Genomic DNA, 18575 nt, shown 5'->3' on the forward strand with positions numbered 1-18575 from the left:
GCTCCAGTAAAAGTTGATGTTAAAAAGCAATGACCTTGACACAGACAGATCTTTAGTCTCCATGCAGTAGCTGACCAACTTTGTAAAATCAGCAAAAGGCAAAGTCAGAGCAGATACAAGAATAATTCAGAAACTCTGTTCCTCTCCTACTTCTTTTCCATCTAGAGATAATTCCACTCCTCCATAATTTTTTTTAAAGATAATCCACTAATTAGATGATGGTTACACATTTGTATATTTTGCCACTGGATTTCATAATATTTGTGCATCTGGACATCAACTGTGTTGTCAATTCAATTAAAGAGTTTACCCAGCACTTATTATTATGTGGATTTCTGAATTATCCACGACAGAAGGATGTAGAACTTTAGGATGCATTTATTTTATGCAGTTCATGGAAAGACACTTAAGAAGAGCCCATCTTTCCCTTTTATCTTCCTGCATTGCATCTGTCACGATGACTCAGTCTGCAAAAAAGGTAGATCGGATTGTGTTTATTTGTTAGAAAAGAAAACGTCTTCCAGGAGGGATGAATGTAAAGTCTAATTTCAGATTGTGAGTCTCTGAAGCAGGAAGTGTCTTGTTTTTGCTTTGTGTTGTGTGATTCACACAGGGATCCAAAGCCTCACCTGGAGTCCCTACAGTAAGGAGACACTGATGATTTTCTGTGAAAGGCACACAGAAGCACACTCACATGAGCACAGATTTTGCAGCATAAAATGTCTGTCATGCATGTAAGAATGCATTTTTATACAGCATTAAACAATTTCTATTTTTAGAAAACAACAAGAGAAGCCAATAGTCCAGCAATATAGTAATGCCTAAAAAATTTTCACAACCTCTGTGAATTAAAATGTGAATAATTCTAGTATAAATTAATATAGGCAATAGCAAACCCTTGAAAAATGGGTTCCATGTAATGTAAATGGCAAATGTGATGCCTGAGTAATTTTCTCCAAACAGAAGCCAAAATTGAGCTGCAATATTTAGAAGAAAAGTATTTAAAAGAATATAACTAGGAAAAAATATTTAAGGTAAATATAAGGCTCATAAGGAATTTTTCAATTATTAAATTTGTATTCTAAATTGAGTCATCTTCCAGTCACAAAGACTTTCTTTTTCTTTAAGTAAATTGAACTTACCACAAGGATCAATCAAAACTTAATTGTAATACAGCATAATGAAGTCTCATACTACAGAACTGACACTCAGAACTTAAAGACGCATGTAAGTATTTTTGTTTGTTTAACTATTAAATACAGAATTGTCAAGGCAGACAGTTTAATCTTACAACCATGAAACAATATTTTTGTGATGTGGCACATGTGGAAGTAGGGAACTGGACTGAGCAATCCAGGTAGTCCCTTTCTGCCATATTCACCTAACAATCTTTCTTCTTCTCCTTAGCACCAGCAGAAGCTCCCTTCCCTTCCCCTCCCCTCCCCTCCCCTCCCCTCCCCTCCCCTCCCCTCCCCTCCCCTCCCCTCCCCTCCCCTCCCCTCCCCTCCCCTCCCCTCCCCTCCCCTCCCCTCCCCTCCCCTCCCCTCCTCTCCCACTCATCCTTTGGGGCTGGTGTCAGCGCAGCTGTTTTAGAGCACAGCCAGAGAATAAATGTACCCTTATTCTTTTGTTCTGGCAGTCTGGTTACTAACCTGCCAGACAGTCAGACTTCAGGGAAATATCATTAGTCACCTGCTTTACAGACTCCAGAATATATACCTCTACTTGTATTTTTCAGAAGTAAAAGGCAACACAGATACAAGCAATATAAACAGAGATGTGTTATTACTAATGAAAGGCTTTGAGCAGTAACGAAGCTAATTCACTTTCTATGAAGGTGGGTTTTTTTAAAAACAATGTTTATTCACAGAAGTGGATTACTGGAAATAGAGACACATAATTGTTTCTTTCAGTGGTAAACATGAATTACTACTTTCTTTCCAAAGGAGTTTCACATGCCCTCTAAAAACTCAATGGTGTGTAAGCTGAGATCCAAGTCTGGAAAGACAGAAAAGTTGGTTGTTGATTTTAAGCTTAGAGGAGAAGATAAAGAGACAACGGAGCCATGTGTTGGCATCAGACACACATGACGCAGGAATATTAGTCATGTAAACATGGGAAACTGAGAGGATTAATAAGATAAATTCTACCCTAGTTATCAACACCTGAAAATCTGAAAGAAAATATTCTGTTTAAACAGCATGTTTCATATTCCACAAACAAAGGATAAAAGGTGATAGTCTAGCTAATAAACCAGATTCTCACAGCTAAGTTACTGGTTAAAAAGCAATGGAGTCCATGCTCCTGGTTTTGCAGTGGCATATATCTGTCCGCTTGCCTACTAGTGGGCATTTCTCCTTTAGGTGAAATAATCACTTCCCTTGCACTCATCAAGAATTTGGGCCAGAATTTTCAGGCACTAAACCTCTGAGAAAGCTATTTTGCAATTTAAACTCACCATGATATTATTTATTAATTGCTGAAATCAGTTGAATGAGGCTATCAGAAATATGTGCTTGCTTTCTCATCAATCAAACCTAGCGCTGATATGTAATACAGAATGTGTTAACATTATATGTACAATTAAAGTTTAATCTTTTTTCATCTAAATAGCTTATCCATCAATTTTTAAAAGCTACTTTACGTGTACAGTACCTGCTTTTACCTCATGAAGGCCTGATTCCTTATCACTTTCTTAACATAATATTTTGTCATTAACTGCGGCATGCATGGGATTAACCCATACAGCAAAACGCATAGGTTTTCTTTCCATGGCAATACCTACAAAATGACACTCTGAGAGAAATTCCACTGGAAGCCTTTTGCAGAGATTTTGACTGAGAGCAATCAGTATTGAACAGAACATAAATTCTGTTCTCATCTTTTTTTGTGTGTTTTAGGAAGTATTTTGTGGAAGATTTTTGGCATGAAGCATGAAAGACACTTTTGTTTCAAGAGAAAGATGCACCTTAAGTTCCATAGATTGAGGAATCTTAGCCACAAAATGGAAATTTTGCTTTTCACCTAGCTTGAACTTCTGCATAATATTTTGCCCCACCCAGTAGTAATCCTGGACTACCTGTCTGCCTGGTATCCACTCAATCTTACAACAGAGTCAACATATACTCACAGAAATTTTTTATTTTGCAGAATCAGCATTCTGAGATGAAATAATGTTCCATTGGCAGTTTTCTAGTGAGCTCTAAAGGCGGTAGTGCTAATCTCACAGATCTACCACAAGAAACCAAGCATATTTGTCTGCCGGCCACATGCCTGAGTGCAGGCTCTGTGGCTTTACGATGTCCCTAAGTATTGCCAAGAAATATGACCGGTTTCTCCATTACTTTATATTTTGGAGCAGAAATCTTCCTGTTGCATTTCTACTTTTTGAGGCCTGCCCACACAGTCTGTCTTTGGGACTTGCCTGCCCTCTGTGCAAAAACCCTTCTAAGCCTTTTTAAGAAGGTGCTTCCATCTAACAGGAAAGGCCTACAGAAGTGGAGGCCATGTGCCTTACCTTGCCCAGTAAGCAATCAAATGTCTATGGATTTTAGGAACGCATTTTAATTTTGGACTCTCCTCTTTCTTGACAGCCACTGGTTTGAAATTCCTAGAGGGGTCTGTCTCCTAGGGGGCTGTGACAGGGAAGCATGCATACTCAAGAGTCCTGCAGACTGGTATCTGCAGAAGCAGGATCCTTCATAGGAGCACCCAGATGTTGTTCTAGGTTTTTTGTGGGTGAATAGTTTAGTAGCATTTTTTATGGTCTTCTGGAATCCTATACATATTAGTTCTTTACAGGCAAAATCAACTGTTACAGAAAGAGACATAAAGTCCCTTCTTCAGTGTCTAGAGTCTAGAGATTCTACCAGTACAACAGAAGATATGTCTGGTACATATTGGAACAAATTGGTATTTTCCACTTGCCAAAGTTATAAAACTCACCTTCAAATTTATAAAAAGTCCCAAGGGCATCTGCCGTTCTCTGAGTCAGACTGAATACAGCATGCTACAAAAGAAACATGGCGTGCTATCTCGTAAATACCTTACTTCACTCTTTTGTTGCTTCTTGATGCGTCACTCCTTCCTTAAAAAAAAAAAAAAAAAGAAAAGAAAAAGGTGTTTATTCAAGTTTAAACCAAGTGAGTCTTCTTTTCAACCGGCAAACCTGAACAGTGGTAAAAAATCATTCCAGGAGATATAGAGGATATGGAAGTAACCTTTGTTTCCACACAAAATGTTTATTTCCAGAAGACATAGCCCATGAAAGGCTACAGATATTCAACAATTAAGGTCCTTATTAGGCCCCTGCACACCAAAAATTATGACTTTTCAGTGCTAGTAAGTCCTTCCTGGGTATTTCTACAAATTGATGTGTAGCAATGATGCTTGCATGCAATGGACAGCAGATGAACCAAAGGAACATGAAAATTTCTGAAAAGTTTACCAGATCATTTTAATACAAAATTATTTTCATCTAGGAAAAGTGATATTTTTAAATACAAGTTTTAAATTGTAAGTGCTTTCAACCCCATAATCTTCAAATCTGCTGAAAGGTATAGTGGGAATATGCCATCAAGAATCAATGATATTATGTTACAAGATACAGAAATTGAATGTCTCTTCTTTCAAGCAATTTGGATGAACCTGCATTTCTATAACAAGCCATTGTTTTTTACAAAAAGAACGAAAACATTCAATTTCTGAAGGACAATGAACTAAATTTAAGGTAACAGCAATAACATACCAGGAAGTGTAGTAAAAGTCGTTGAATACTGAAACCTGTGACCATTTGTTGATTGATCCACTAATTCCAGCTGAGAGTACTATGAAAATGTGGGTGACAGTCCTGAAGAAATCTCATCCATGCTTGACAGAGAGGTATTTTTTCCCACTAGAAAGAGTCAGACTTCCATGGGGACAGACTAGCTCTTTGCTTTTCCTCACTATGCTGGATTTCAGATGTGAGAATCTAAATGAAGAAGGTCACCTGGTAGAGGTTCAAAACAGTGTCTTGGCACAGAATTGTAGAACTGAAAGATAACTGAGTTTGACTTCTACCACATAATAGCAACTCACAGCCACTAAGTCTCTTTCTTATTTAAGCAAGGCTTATCAAATCCCACTAAGCTTCATTTGCAGGTTTGAGAAACCTGAGTCAATGCTTCTAAAAGAGAGAATATGAAAAAAAATATTCCTGAAGCTGCCTTTCTTAAATAAGGCAGGACCCGAACAACAGCATGAAGAGAACCATACTCACTTTGAATGAGCTTTGTTATTTCAAATATACATACATATAAACGTAGGAATGCCCGTGACTTGCTGTTTACAAGAAACTTCAACATATACCTGATTTAAAACCTAGATCAATAAATTTTTTTCATACTTTCCATAATTTTTATCAGTTAAACATACTTAAAATAGAGGTTTTCAGTATACATAGACCAAATCACGCACTCTGTATAGAAATGTCTGCTTATATTTCCCAAATTGCTTTATACGAGTTCCCACAAAAGATTTTTTTAAAGTTCTTTTTGGCTAAAGACTGGTAGAAACCCCACCAGGAAGAAAGCATGGCTTAAGACCACACATTATCAACGTAGCATGGGGTTGCTAGTATGAAATCTGTGTGTCTGCTGATGTGGCTCCTTTCCTTTGCAGTTACTCCAGCCCTATTGGATCTAGATATATAAGAGCACAAAGCTGTCATCCATGATGCCTGGAGTTTTTTCTTCTCATATTGGCTTTGTTGCTGTATCTCTGGGTACATCAGCTGTCTTTCACTATTTATTTATTTGCATCTTTTTTCTATCTTGAATTTCTGTCTAAAATGTCAAAGCAAATATTTGATGAAAACGAACAAACAAAAAACAAAAGCAAAAGAAATGAGGTATCTTCATGATCATGCCTGACTACGCACCCAAAATTTTTCAAGACGTAGAAGGAAATTGTGGCAGTGCAGAAGGACCTGCACAGGAGCTTTTGACATCAGAAATCACTGTTGTGCACTGTCAAGTCCAAGTATCTGATAATAGCATCCTCCATGACACAAGGAGAAGGGAACCATGGGAATTGTTCTCTGTTTTGAAAAAGCAAGCTTCTCCTCTTGCTGTTGTACCTACTGGCTGTCCTGATCTTCTGTGGAAAGTTAAGACAGGATCCACAATGGCTGCTGTTGCTCCTCTCTCATGTTGGTACATTATCGTGTTGTGCTGGTCTCATTCCAGTAGTTTGCATTAATCAGTAAAGTAGGGTTGCTGTTCCTGTCTGTCAGCAACTGTAAATGCCAAGCAAAAATTTCAATGTTTTGACTGGTTTTTTTCCCAGTGGAAGCCTGAGTTTGGTCTTTGCAAATTATTTTAATATATAACATTATCACGCAGTCACATTTCTTCAGTTCTTCAAGGTTGTTTTGTGGTTATTCTAGCTAGTTTCCCACTGCAACGTGTTGAACTACCTCACACTTCCTCTACAAGGTAAGTCAGCGTACTGCAAAACTGCATCCACTCACATAAGCTTCTTCCTTTGCAGAGAAGCCCAGAGGACCAGTGTTCACCAGACTACCCAGTACATGGTTGATAATCAGCTCTAAATAAGGCAGTGTGGACACTGAAGGTGATATAACTGTGATCACTAATTGCAAAGCAGATTCTGAACTGCACCTCTGTACCGTATTTAACATGCTTCCTATTCAATTTTAAGTCTTCTCTTCCACAGCTGCTATGAGCATAGAGCGGTAAAGTTTGAAGCAAGATCTTAAACAGGGTTTTTGAAGAACAGTTTGGTCACACTAATCATTGTTTCTGCCCCTTCAAATTCTCCTCTGATGACATGAAAGAAAACATTAAATATCCTTTGCTTATTTTTTAGTGTTCTTGACTTTATCGACAGTGCCGAAAATAGCACAATAATCAGATAGGTGAAGATAAAACCTAGGCACTTTGCATAATACTCCAAAGCAGCTATTAAAAAATACTTTAAAAGAAGTACTCACTTTTCTGGCCAACATTTTTAATCTAGTCTAGCTGCCAAAGATATCTGTCTAGTGCTTAGTTGCCAGCTGCCGCGTTAAACTATGACCAGCCCTAAATTTAAATGCCATGTGATATCTTTTTGGTAAAAAGAAAAATCAAAAAGGGATAAACCCAAATCTTCGTTATGTGATTGCTTCCTTTTAATAATGTTTAGTACCTACAGGTGTTGTAACTGGAACCCTGGCACTTCATTTCCAAACTACAGATTTCTTCCTTTTAAACTAAAAGGAGAGGTCTTTTAGCAGTGAGCTGTAGCTGGACCTGTAAGTCCTTACTGAACTGAAAACAATCACTAGACACATAATCATCCCTATCCTCAGTAACAGAAACCCCTCAGTCCTTCATATATCCATGGATAAAAGGCTGGACTTACAACAAGCAGGGAAATGACTGGGCCCGAGCTACTTGCAACAAAATGATTAATAACTCCACTTGACTAAATTGTCTTTCTTAAATACCTCTGGCATATGAATATTCAGCAGATTTAAGTATAAGATAAGTTTTAAGATGTAATACAGCCACAGACTCTTTGATCTAGACTGACAAAAATATAATTTTGAATTAGAATATTTTTGATGTAATGAAAAAAAAATTGACTAATTTTTTCTTGCTTCATAGAAGCATTCTCATTTCCCTTTAAAGTAAATAGTTTAAACATCAAGCCAAACATTTTTTTCCAATCAGGAATTACAAGTCTAGATGAAACAGGGTTTCATAATTGTGGCTGTTTTCACCCCGAAACCTGGGGGTGTTACTTGGCATGTTACAAAAAAAAAAAAAGCGCCACCTAGTAATGCTTTTGTGGGACCTAGCCAACATGACCATACATATCAAGAACCACAGGAACCTCTGAATTGACTGACTCTAGGGTTCTTTCATAAAACCAGAGGAGTACGCCACAGTGGAAGTTGCTGGAATCCCCTAATAAACCACTGACTCTCATTTTGTTGTACAGCAGCCAGAGAGCAAGACCTAACTTTTGAGCATGTCCTGTTGTAATGTTTTGCAGCCTTGCAAGATAGATCCTTTCCCCCTCTAGCCAGTAAGCAGCAGGAGTAATGTAAACGGGAAATGAGAGAATGGTATGCAGAACAGAAAAAGTGTCATCTCAGAAAAAGCATGATGTGTTCTAAAAACAATACCTGAGAGTTAAATGACATCTGAATAAAGCATATTGTCCCAGAAAAGGACAGACTGACTTGAAAGTAAAGTGCAACAATAAAACAAAATAGTCTAAAGCACAACTTTGAATCAGTTAATATGGTGTCACTTTCACAGCTGAGCTTGCATTTCTTAAAATCAGATTCTTTACTGAAAAGGGAGAAATATACTCAGTCTAATTTTTGTATAAGACTTTAGAAAAAAAAAAGAAACAGGAACTCTTGTACTGCATATGTTTTATCATACGATAAAAAGATAAGGTCTTTTGGACTCTTAATTACAGAATTATCTTCAGGAGCTTTTTTCTTCTTAAGCTATCAACCGATATTTATGATTTAAATTATTCTCCGAGTACTGATTTGGTGGTAAAAGCTACATTAATATGTCTGTTTTCACAGATACGCACATTTGAAAACAGATGATCTAAATGAAGGTGGTATTCCTTCAGGCAGGCTGTTTGCATTTATCAACATCGCTTCAATACTTCCAGTGTGTTTTAACACTTTCTCAGGTGCCAGTTGCAGTTTGCCATTTATACTGAGGAACAGAAGGTACAAAATGGTGAAAGCAGAAGACAACAGCATTCCCTGGCATCTGATGTTCTAACAGGGACATATTTAAGCATTCTGCATTCATTTTGAATAATCGTTTGGAACGGGGATAGGGAAAAAAAAAAGTGAGGTTACTTTGACTTTCAATTAATCACTGCATGAAATGAAAGTTTTACACGTCTGGATCAGATTCTCTCCTCTTAAGCATTTGGCTCCACTGAATGGCCTGCCTGGGAACTGAACAGATCAGTTGCTACCCCATGGTGTTGTGTATGTATACCTGTGTGTGTACATATGCATGTACACATAAATAAGTTCCCAAATTACTGAAGAATATGTCTATTTTCATACAATCAAAACCCACAAAATCATGCCCTGTATCATGCAAGCTTTTGCATCATATCCGTCATTTAGTATGTACTACACTTGGTGTCCTAAATAGTGCCTGTAAGCCTCCCTTTCTTCTTACCTGATGCAAGAGAAAGATGAGAATAACTTTTATACATTTTTGCTATTATTTTATCTGTACAGGATGCTTATAAAATTGTGCTTTTCCAGAAAATTTGGGAAAGCATAGCACTCACTTTTTCATTCAGGTAACATATTAAAAGTGATACATCTCATTCATGAGTAGGCAACTAGTAGTCACACACTAGACAGACAGAAAATGGAGTTCATTCAGAGGCTTAAGGCAACACTGTCCTCCGCAAGAGAACAATCTTTGTGGCTCAGGCCAGACGCTAGTAGTCTAGCTTTTTTGAAACAGTCTTCCACTCATCTAGAAAATATCTATCTAGGCCTAAAATGTTTCCAGTGAAAAAAATAATAATCCAGCAAAGCAAATTTCTCAAGTAGCACTTAAAAATAAATTAAACTTTATTTTCCACTCTCTCATGCTTTTCTAATACTTACTACCCAGATACACATGTTCTTTGCTTTTACTGGGGATTTACTGTGGAGTTTAAACTTGCAAAGATGTAACAACTTTCCAGGGGACTGCCAACATGATAAACTGCTTGATTTTAAGATTTCTGTTTTCAAGGTTCCACTACTTTCCCATTAGAAGTTAAAAATTTTGTGAAATAAACAAAAAAAAAAAAACAAAAGTAAGTGATAGAAGGCTATCTAGAGAAAGACATATTTTTTCCTGAACTCAACAGCTGCTAATAAAATATTTTCTAGTACTTGTTTCCAGATTGACTATATTGTAGTGCTCCTCTGTGCAAGTAAGTAACAAGTCCCAGATGTCCTTTGCAGGCAAAAGAAGACGGCATTCACGCAGAACAGCAAAATTATGAAAGACCTTAAAATAAGAAAGAGTGTACAAAGACGGATAAATATTCCCTACAGCAAAATTCTGCAAACCACACCCAGCAACATTTCTGCAGTGGCACAGGTTTCTTGAGAAGAAAGCTACGTTTGGAAGTCAGGTTAGGCGATTCTGTATGGTTGCTTTTATCTCTCCTTATACACCCAAGCAGGAAAACTCTCAGTATATCTTGGGACATTCAGTGCATTTTATTAGACATGTCAGGTACCTGAGACAAAATCCTACCCCCACCTACCTTTAGAGTTGATATTCCTATAGTTAGCCCTGTACCTCATGCATTGAGAGTCTCTCATGCTTTCTGACCCAGGGCACAGGGACACACATGAGCTTGATTTATGATATTAAAGAAGGTAGGGTGATGTGTGGGGCAGAGAAAAGACCAGGTTTATGGCTGCGCTGCAACTGACAGCCCACATTCAAGAGAAACCATTAGCAGTCAGCCATCGCAGTGCCATACTCTTTCTTCCGTACATGACCTGTTCCCGTCCTACAGCCTTCTGTGAGGTGTCTCACAGCTTGGGACAGAAGTAAGTCTGGAAATAGGATTCCCGTTCCTATTGTTTTCAAACACAGGGGAAAAATATGCCAGGCTTTGTTGAGCAATTTGCTTGTGGGAGTTTTTCTCAACTGAGGATTCAGAAGTTGTCTTGTGGTTTGGCTGGCTAGTTTGGAGAGAACCAACCAATATTCAAAAATTATTTAAAAACATGTGTGACCTTGCCTGCACCATCTGGCCAGTTCAGCAGGAGCCCCATGTGAACCACTTAAAGAAAACTTGTTTAGAACACAGCCTTTATACTTCCCATAGTATCTCAGCCTATGACAGACCTAAAGTTGAACAATGACCTGTGATTTGGTTTTTCTCCTCACATTTATTTGCTCTTCTTTTTTTCCAGTGGAATTGATAGTATAAGAAAACAAACTGTACAAACCTCTAATTCAAACCAGAGTATGTGATCTCAAAATAAAAATACCTGCTTACTTAAGTGGCAAGTTGTGGTAGATGTTCAGGTGTCTATCTACTTTCAGACATATAAGAAACACAGGCAAAATCAAGCTCCTAAGAAAAGGATGCAAATAAAACCAAAATGGACAAAGCTTTACCAGATTAATTAAATGAATGAAATACCCCCACACTTTTCAAGGAGTTGCATTGAAGTAACTGCACTTCACTGCAGGTAGTACATTTCTCTTGGAAATTAAATGCCATATTCTGAATTGTTCTGCAAGACTGCAGAAGTGGCCATGTAAAATGCATGTAGAAAATATCCCTAAATGCTTACCCACCTCTTCCTTTTGTTAGGCAAATATTCCCCAGCACTGTTGAGCTAAAAGCAAAATCTGTGGAAAAGAGAAGGAAAGGAAAGAGAAGGAAAGAGAAGGAAAGGAAAGAGAAGGAAAGAGAAGGAAAAAGGGAAAGGAAAGGAAAGGAAAGGAAAGGAAAGGAAAGGAAAGGAAAGGAAAGAAAAGAAAAGAAAAGAAAAGAAAAGAAAAGAAAAGAAAAGAAAAGAAAAGAAAAGAAAAGAAAAGAAAAGAAAAGAAAAGAAAAGAAAAGAAAAGAAAAGAAAAGAAAAGAAAAAAGAAAAGAAAAGAAAAAAGAAAAGAAGAGAAAAGAAAAGAAAAAAGAAAAGAAAGGAAAAAAGAAAAGAAAGGAAAAGAGAAAAGAAAAAGATTAAAAGTAAAGAGTTGTCAACATGTTATGACTCAATATGAGGTTTTCACAAAAGGTGCCTGACTTCATAGGACCTCGTTAATAATGGTCTACACAGCCAGTGGCTTTCTACAAAACCCCAAATTCTGTTCTTGCCTTTTCAAGGACATCTCACTTGCAGGTGTGAAGAGCACTGGTAAAATTGCTCTTGTATTGAACTACCTTCAGAAGACTGATCACATACCTCTCATTTAAGTGAAAGACCTTAATTCAAAAGCAAAATAGTGACACTTAATCCATTTGAGCTAACACACTTAGTCCATATGGGCAATATGAGAACATATAAACCAATGTATAATTGTATTAAAAGGCATACAGACACACCTGCATGCCTTGTGCTGCTTACTCCCTGCTTCTGATGGTTTGCATTGGTGATATTTGCAAACTATTTTACTGCAAAATTAATGGCGATAAAATGATTTCACTTATGTGGCCCAGTCTGTTCCCAAAGTACAACCTACTGCCAGTTTTAGAGCAGACATTCTCCCAAGCTATACTCTGGGGTCATGTAACATCAAGATATTCTCCTGCATGGATGTTACCTAACTCAGACAGCTAAGCACCTGAGTATGCATAAGCACATTAGCAGACAGTAAAGCTACAGCAGAAAATGAAAAAGGCTAGATAGAAAATATTTTACTACCAGCTACTGAATTTATAATGGTAAATTATGAATATGTGCATACTTTTCATTGCTTTTGAGCTCAGGTGGATAGATGGCAAACCACAAAAAAAAAAAAAAAGAAAACCCCACGTAACCACCCCCCACTCCCACCCTCCCCCGTCCAAGCAATTCAGCATACAACATCCCATCTCTACTGTACTGTACTACTGTACTCATTAGGCCTCTGTTTTTGCAAAAAGTGTCCTTTCAGTCTCTTTGGCTTCTCTCTCTTCAACAACCAGTATTAATCTTAACCCTTCATTGTACTTTCTAACTGCTAAATGTTCAGATATTTGGATTAGTGGTGCATGGTTACCCTACTGTGTAATCATATCATGTGGTTTTCTGCACTAGAAGGTTTATTGGTATTTTAGAGGCAGTGATATGTAAGTGAAATTGCATGTAGTGGATCTATTTTTCCTCTTCTTTATACCAATTTTATACTAGGTGATGCCACTGATTACAAGAATACCAGTGTATCAGAAAAGATCAATAGTTACAAGACATGTCTTTTTGACGGGATGCTTCATTTGAGCATTCACTTCAGGACTGAGTAGATAATTTGCATTAGCGATTAGTTCTACATGTATGTCGAACTATGGAATTTATGATGTCATATTTTGGAGGATGGATATGCTCTATTAATAATCACAGTTGTCATTACATTTTGGCCCTTCAGGATATAAACTGAGACACCCGGATTTGAAGTAGTGGAAGGGCAGTAAGTTCAGAGTGGGAAGGAAAACAGAGAAGTGGACAGTGCTGGATGACTGAGACATTCAATTACTTTTTTATACTGTGAGAAACTGCTATTGTTTACAATCTTGCCTGAAGTTTAATGGTGTTTTTCTACGGAAATTTCCACATTTGTTAAGAATTGGCACTGAAATGTTCCCTCTCTGTATAATTCCTTTCCCTCTCCCCAGTTCTCCTCCCCATCGCTCTCCCTTTCCAGCAACTTCTTATAATATCTCCACCTCCCATTGGATCCTGAAAGACATATTGGTAAATCCATTCCATCAAGAATACGGGAGCCCAGAGCTTTTACGGCATGGGGAAAGCTGGAAACAGACCTTGTGCCTCTGTGCCACCAGTGCTGGAAGACCATCTCTGCAGATGTTGCAGACATAGCGTGCCAGTGCATTATAGCATCTGCATTATGAAGAGACAGCAGGACAGCACAATCTGCTCTCATCTAGACTCCACCAGATTGAAATCTGAGGTCTGGAGTAGAAGGTTGGTATAAGAGCAGCTCATATGGGGTTGATAACCTCAGTGTAGGCAAGAACTCAGATTCTGAAGAATTGAGAGAGAGAAGTATTAAGAGAAACAGCTGCCAAACTCCAGCCATCTTCCAGTTGAACCTAATTCCTATCGGCTGACAGAGAGTCATGACTTTGCACACAATATTTCTGTATCACATCTGTACTTAAAGGATTCCTCAAGGCTGTTGCGTCCATACATGGGGAACCGGTATCCAGATAAAGGACAGGGCTTCACATACCTTTGCAGCAGCAAGCAGTTGTTTTTCCTAACCCTGAAATGCCAGTGCACTTCGAGCAATCTCTCCCTCTCAGATAATTCCTTTCTTTCTAAGACGAAACTTCCTTCACTCATTTCAACAAACGTTGTGGAAGCAACATTTCTACAAGACCATTTGTCTCAATGCTATTTCCCCTGTGGTTTTCAGCCTAAGCATCTTCTGTAGACTCTTTCTAAGATGTTATTGACAGCTTAGGGAAAAATAAAATAAATGTACTATTTGTGGCAAAAGACAAAATACAGGGAACCAAAACAGACTGGAAAAATTTTAGGATTTTTCAAGTCAAGGAAAAATAGTCTACCACGACTAGTTTACTAAAGTGAAATGGTTAACTGTACTTCTGTGACACCTTTCCCTTTTAGGTAACTCCCTAAATAGGGGATAAAACCCAGTCTTCTACATTTGCATAGCCTCACTGGTAAAAACACATGTGTTTTGCAAATGTGTGTCACACACAGCCTACGCATTCTGTATGCTTGGCCCTGATCTGGTGAAGTCTGACACAGAGATTTCCTTTTTCATGCAAGTATTGTCATTGACTTCAAAGGGAGTATTTCCAGGAGTAAACTCAGTCATCTGTGTGACTACAGGATCAGGGAGCTGGTATGAGGATGTGTTCCCGTTTACTGTACAAAATATACACACATCGCTCCTTTTGCTGTCATCTCCTGTGGTGGAGACCTCATTCTGCAACAGACTGAAGCGTGATATACTGGCAGGTGGTCTTTATTAGAAAGGTCATTGACATTGTCAAGCATCTTTTGAAAGGTGACGTTGCACCTAAAAGGTTATCAGGTCAGGGCCATGAAGTCTACAACAATTTCTCTGACAATATTGTAAACAGGTAATATCTCTGACCCCTTTTTAGACTTAACAAAACACAGGAGATTAAAGTTCTTCTGCGCCTCTTTCACCCCTCCCGTCATCCATATATACACTTCCCCTAAGCTTTGTCTTGAAGTACCCTGCAGAAGTAGTGAAGTTGTGAAAGAGCTACTTTAATTATAAGTACCACAGTAATGAATTCAAGTACACTCATTCATCATAAAGGGCTTCCCCATCTGTCTCTAAAGTATGCTCAAAAATGCTGTGTATTTGGTAACATGAAAGTTGAGAATTTAATACATTTCAGTTCTAAACACTGCACTTTGGTCATTTTTTTGTAAGATTGTACAACTGCATTTTGAATGAAAGAGCAGACCGGGATGGGGGTGGGATGCGTGCGCGCGGGCGTGTGTGTGGTCTCTTCCTAATTTATTTGCATTTCAACCCACTGGGATCAAGCTGCAATCCCTGTAGGCAAAAGAAGATTAGGGAAAGCGACTGATTGTTTTTTCCCATACACAGAAGGGAAAGCGACTTCTCAAGTACCGCAAGTTTTTCTGGCCACTGTACAAATTGTTCCTGAGTATGGAGAGTTTCCAAAAGACCTAATTAGCAACTCGCTGCAAACATTTCTTTGCATTAGCTAATGATCCGGCTACACTTGTAAGCAAACAGTACCAACACATCTAATCAATGCAGAAAAACCAACAGAATGCCTATTAAACATCTGGATGTAATTTTCTAGTTAGAACAAAACGAAAACATATGCAGGTTTCTTTGATCTATGCCTCAACAAAGAAATTGTTGATAAAAAAACACACTGGCCAGCCAGTTTGTCATTTTCTTAAAGCCTGGTCATTTCTCTTCAAATGTTCCCAGTTTAATTTGGTTGGTTTCCTGCAATCTCTAATTTTACCATATTGTGTGAAACCACAAGGGATTCTTTGGATCTGATTTTATTTGAGGTTTTACTGCTGCACGATCTGCTACTGACTTTTTTTTTTTTTTTAATTCAACTCGGGGAATTTTTAAGGGTGAAAGAATGGGGGAAGGGAATACAGACATGATGGTAAAATGACCTAGTGCAACTTTTTGAACATTCTTGCCTACAAGGAAAGCTACTAATTAAAAAGAAATCAAATTACAAAGAGGGTATGCGATGGCTATTAGCCAAAAGATAGCGAATAATTAGAAATGTAATTGCTTTACCCTGCTCACATCATTTGCACTTCATAAATAAAGAAATGTTTTAAAAGTGATATTATTTTGCATGCCCCCATAAAAATAATTATTCTTGCAGCTGTATAGGTAGTTGCTACTACACCATACGCACCGTACGACTCAGATACCCTTTTTTTCTCTATTCCACCTGTGCCATCCTGTCATTAAAAAAAACTGAAATAGAACAATCCCCTCCCACTGTGCACGTATACATAACTTTTAAACTCATTCTCTCTCTTTCAGTTGAAAATCCAATGACCTCTCAATCTAAAACTTTGAGAGCATAAAATCTGTTGAATTCTAGAATTGCTTCCTCCGCTGATTTGCTCTCACTACATAGGTAGTAGAACGGTGGGATAAGTCACAAATTTGCTAAATAGCTTCCTACCCACCTTCAGCAAACTCCTAGTGCTTAACATCATCAACATTTTTATTATATGTGCCAGTTTGTGGGAAGTTAAAAAATATTGCTTGTAAGTAGTACTGTTAACAGTAAAGGAAAAAAACACAAACAGCATGGTAAACAGAACATCATACAATACGTTATCTCCCTAAAGAAGAGATACATCTGCTACATCTGAAACCCCTTCAGTATATTCAAACCACATTTTGGACTCAATACTGCTTTTTTTGACTCAAAGTCCAACTGCTTCCAGTGTGAGTTTTCAGTACATAGTCAGGGCAGCATTAGCTCCATTGGTATACAAGGTGGGAACACTACATTAAAATGCTTACAGTGAAAAGCAACTGATATCAAACCGCAGAGTCAAATGGACGATTAAACAGAAGGGTTTTGGGGGGAAGTGGGTTAATACTGAAGGCAACCTTTGCACTGTATTTTTGAAACACGAGACAAGGATTTAAACACAATTACTTTTAGTCTAGTTTGAGAATTATGTAGAGTACGTACAGTTTCGTGACATAACGATCTGGTATAAAGTACTACCTTCAAGCTGAATACAGCTCTTTACAACATGATTGGCCATATTTCGGCCTTTTAGTGGTCTAAATAGTGAGCACTGCCATGGAATGAGCATGTTCACTTTTCTGGGATTAATCCAGATTTATACCCACCTAACAAAAAGGAAATTTTTACGCTCTGATCAGCCAATGACGATGCATTATAAACCAGTTCAATACCAGATCATGTTGGTTATTGTTCATACTACACAGTCTCAGTGGTTCTCCTTTGAAAAAACAAAAAATCATCACATTTGCTTCTACTACTGCTTTTACAGCTCTTCCATCTCAATTACGATGGAGACGGTTCAAAATGCCCTGAAGTGTCTGATTCCAGAATCTAAGTAGGTTAAAAGCACTTGTTAAAAAAGTCAAGAAAATAGAGCTTTTCTGTTTCTGTTAAAACATGCCTTGGACATTTTAGTGATGACAAATAAAGGTTACAAGACATTTCAACTTTCATGTAGGTGAGCAATTAAAAAAAAAAAAAGCTTTTGTTTATGTTCCAAAACACAGTGTTGTTTTAATGTCATATCTGTTAATATCTCATTAACAACTTGTGCCAGCAGGTTAAGCAAAGTACAACCAAAGTTAGGTAAGTGTTACGTTATTACAGACTCCATAGCTACTAGGTACACACACAAAGTATGTAATAATAGCTTGGATTTTTATAGTACCTTTCATCTGAAGATCTCTGTACTTTATAAGCATTAATTAATCAAGCTTTCCAATGCCATGAACAGAGCAGTGAGTTGGCTTGTCCAAGGCTACAAGAGAAGCACTGGGAACAGAATGCAAGACTTTGCGCTTTACTCACGCACGTGGAACACCAGACACGTTTACATCCCCGTCCTGCCTGGGAACCACAATCTATCACGGGTCCCTGCCAAGGGTGCATTGCCTTATCTCCCAGAAAACATGAAAAGTCCTCACATTTATTTATGTATTTAGAAAGATGTATGGGCGTATCTGTGTGTGTCTAAATACGAACACACACGTACGTCTGCCTAGGTACAGACAGCTGTAGGTACAGCCGCAGGGGCAGAGATGGGCAGAGACATACATGCACCTGTTTCCAGTGCCGAAACTCTGCAGTCCCAGAATGAAGTCCAAACCCCACTGCAGAAGACTGAGGGAGTTCCATTTTCTTTTTCTTTTGGTCTTTTGTGTGTAAAACCGGGAGTAACGTAGTACAGAAGGCGGCACTCGGAACGAGTAAAGCCGTACCTTGGGATGGTAACGTGTCAGATCTCATATCCAATTTCAGACACAGAATGCTCCTTCTTTAGGATGCGAGATGAAGCGTAACGTGGCTCTAAACAAGGGCACCTAGTAAATATTAACGGGGAATTGTAAGAAAACGCAGATTGCAAAACCACCCTTCCTGCGTTTAAACGGCACGGCACGGCGCAGCACCTCCAGGCCTCCGTCCCGGCGGCGCGCAGCCACGCTCAGCGCCTCCGCGCGTCCCTGGGCGTCGTTCCCAGCCCGCAGGTAGCGGCGCTTCACACCTCGCCCCGTCCTGCCGCAAGCCGCGGGTAGCAGACGCGCTCGGACGCTCGCTGCCCGCTGCCG

The 18575-nt window shown here is 38.5% G+C and overlaps 1 long non-coding RNA gene across 2 annotated transcripts; it reads right to left on the reverse strand.

The window, feature by feature from the left end:
* Nucleotides 1–74: 74 nt before the first annotated feature.
* LOC142358835 (uncharacterized) lies at nucleotides 75–18569 on the reverse strand. Of its 2 annotated transcripts, none has more exons than XR_012761897.1 (4): nucleotides 18417–18569; nucleotides 18228–18329; nucleotides 3946–4087; nucleotides 75–638 (listed from the first exon to the last, which is right to left on the reverse strand). It is a non-coding gene; the product is annotated as an uncharacterized LOC142358835 (long non-coding RNA). The 2 variants fall into 2 exon arrangements; XR_012761898.1 differs by lacking the exon at nucleotides 75–638 and adding an exon at nucleotides 1927–1998.
* Nucleotides 18570–18575: the final 6 nt, after the last annotated feature.

The sequence above is a fragment of the Opisthocomus hoazin genome, chromosome Z (assembly GCF_030867145.1).
Source record: "Opisthocomus hoazin isolate bOpiHoa1 chromosome Z, bOpiHoa1.hap1, whole genome shotgun sequence".
Lineage (NCBI taxonomy): Eukaryota > Metazoa > Chordata > Aves > Opisthocomiformes > Opisthocomidae > Opisthocomus > Opisthocomus hoazin.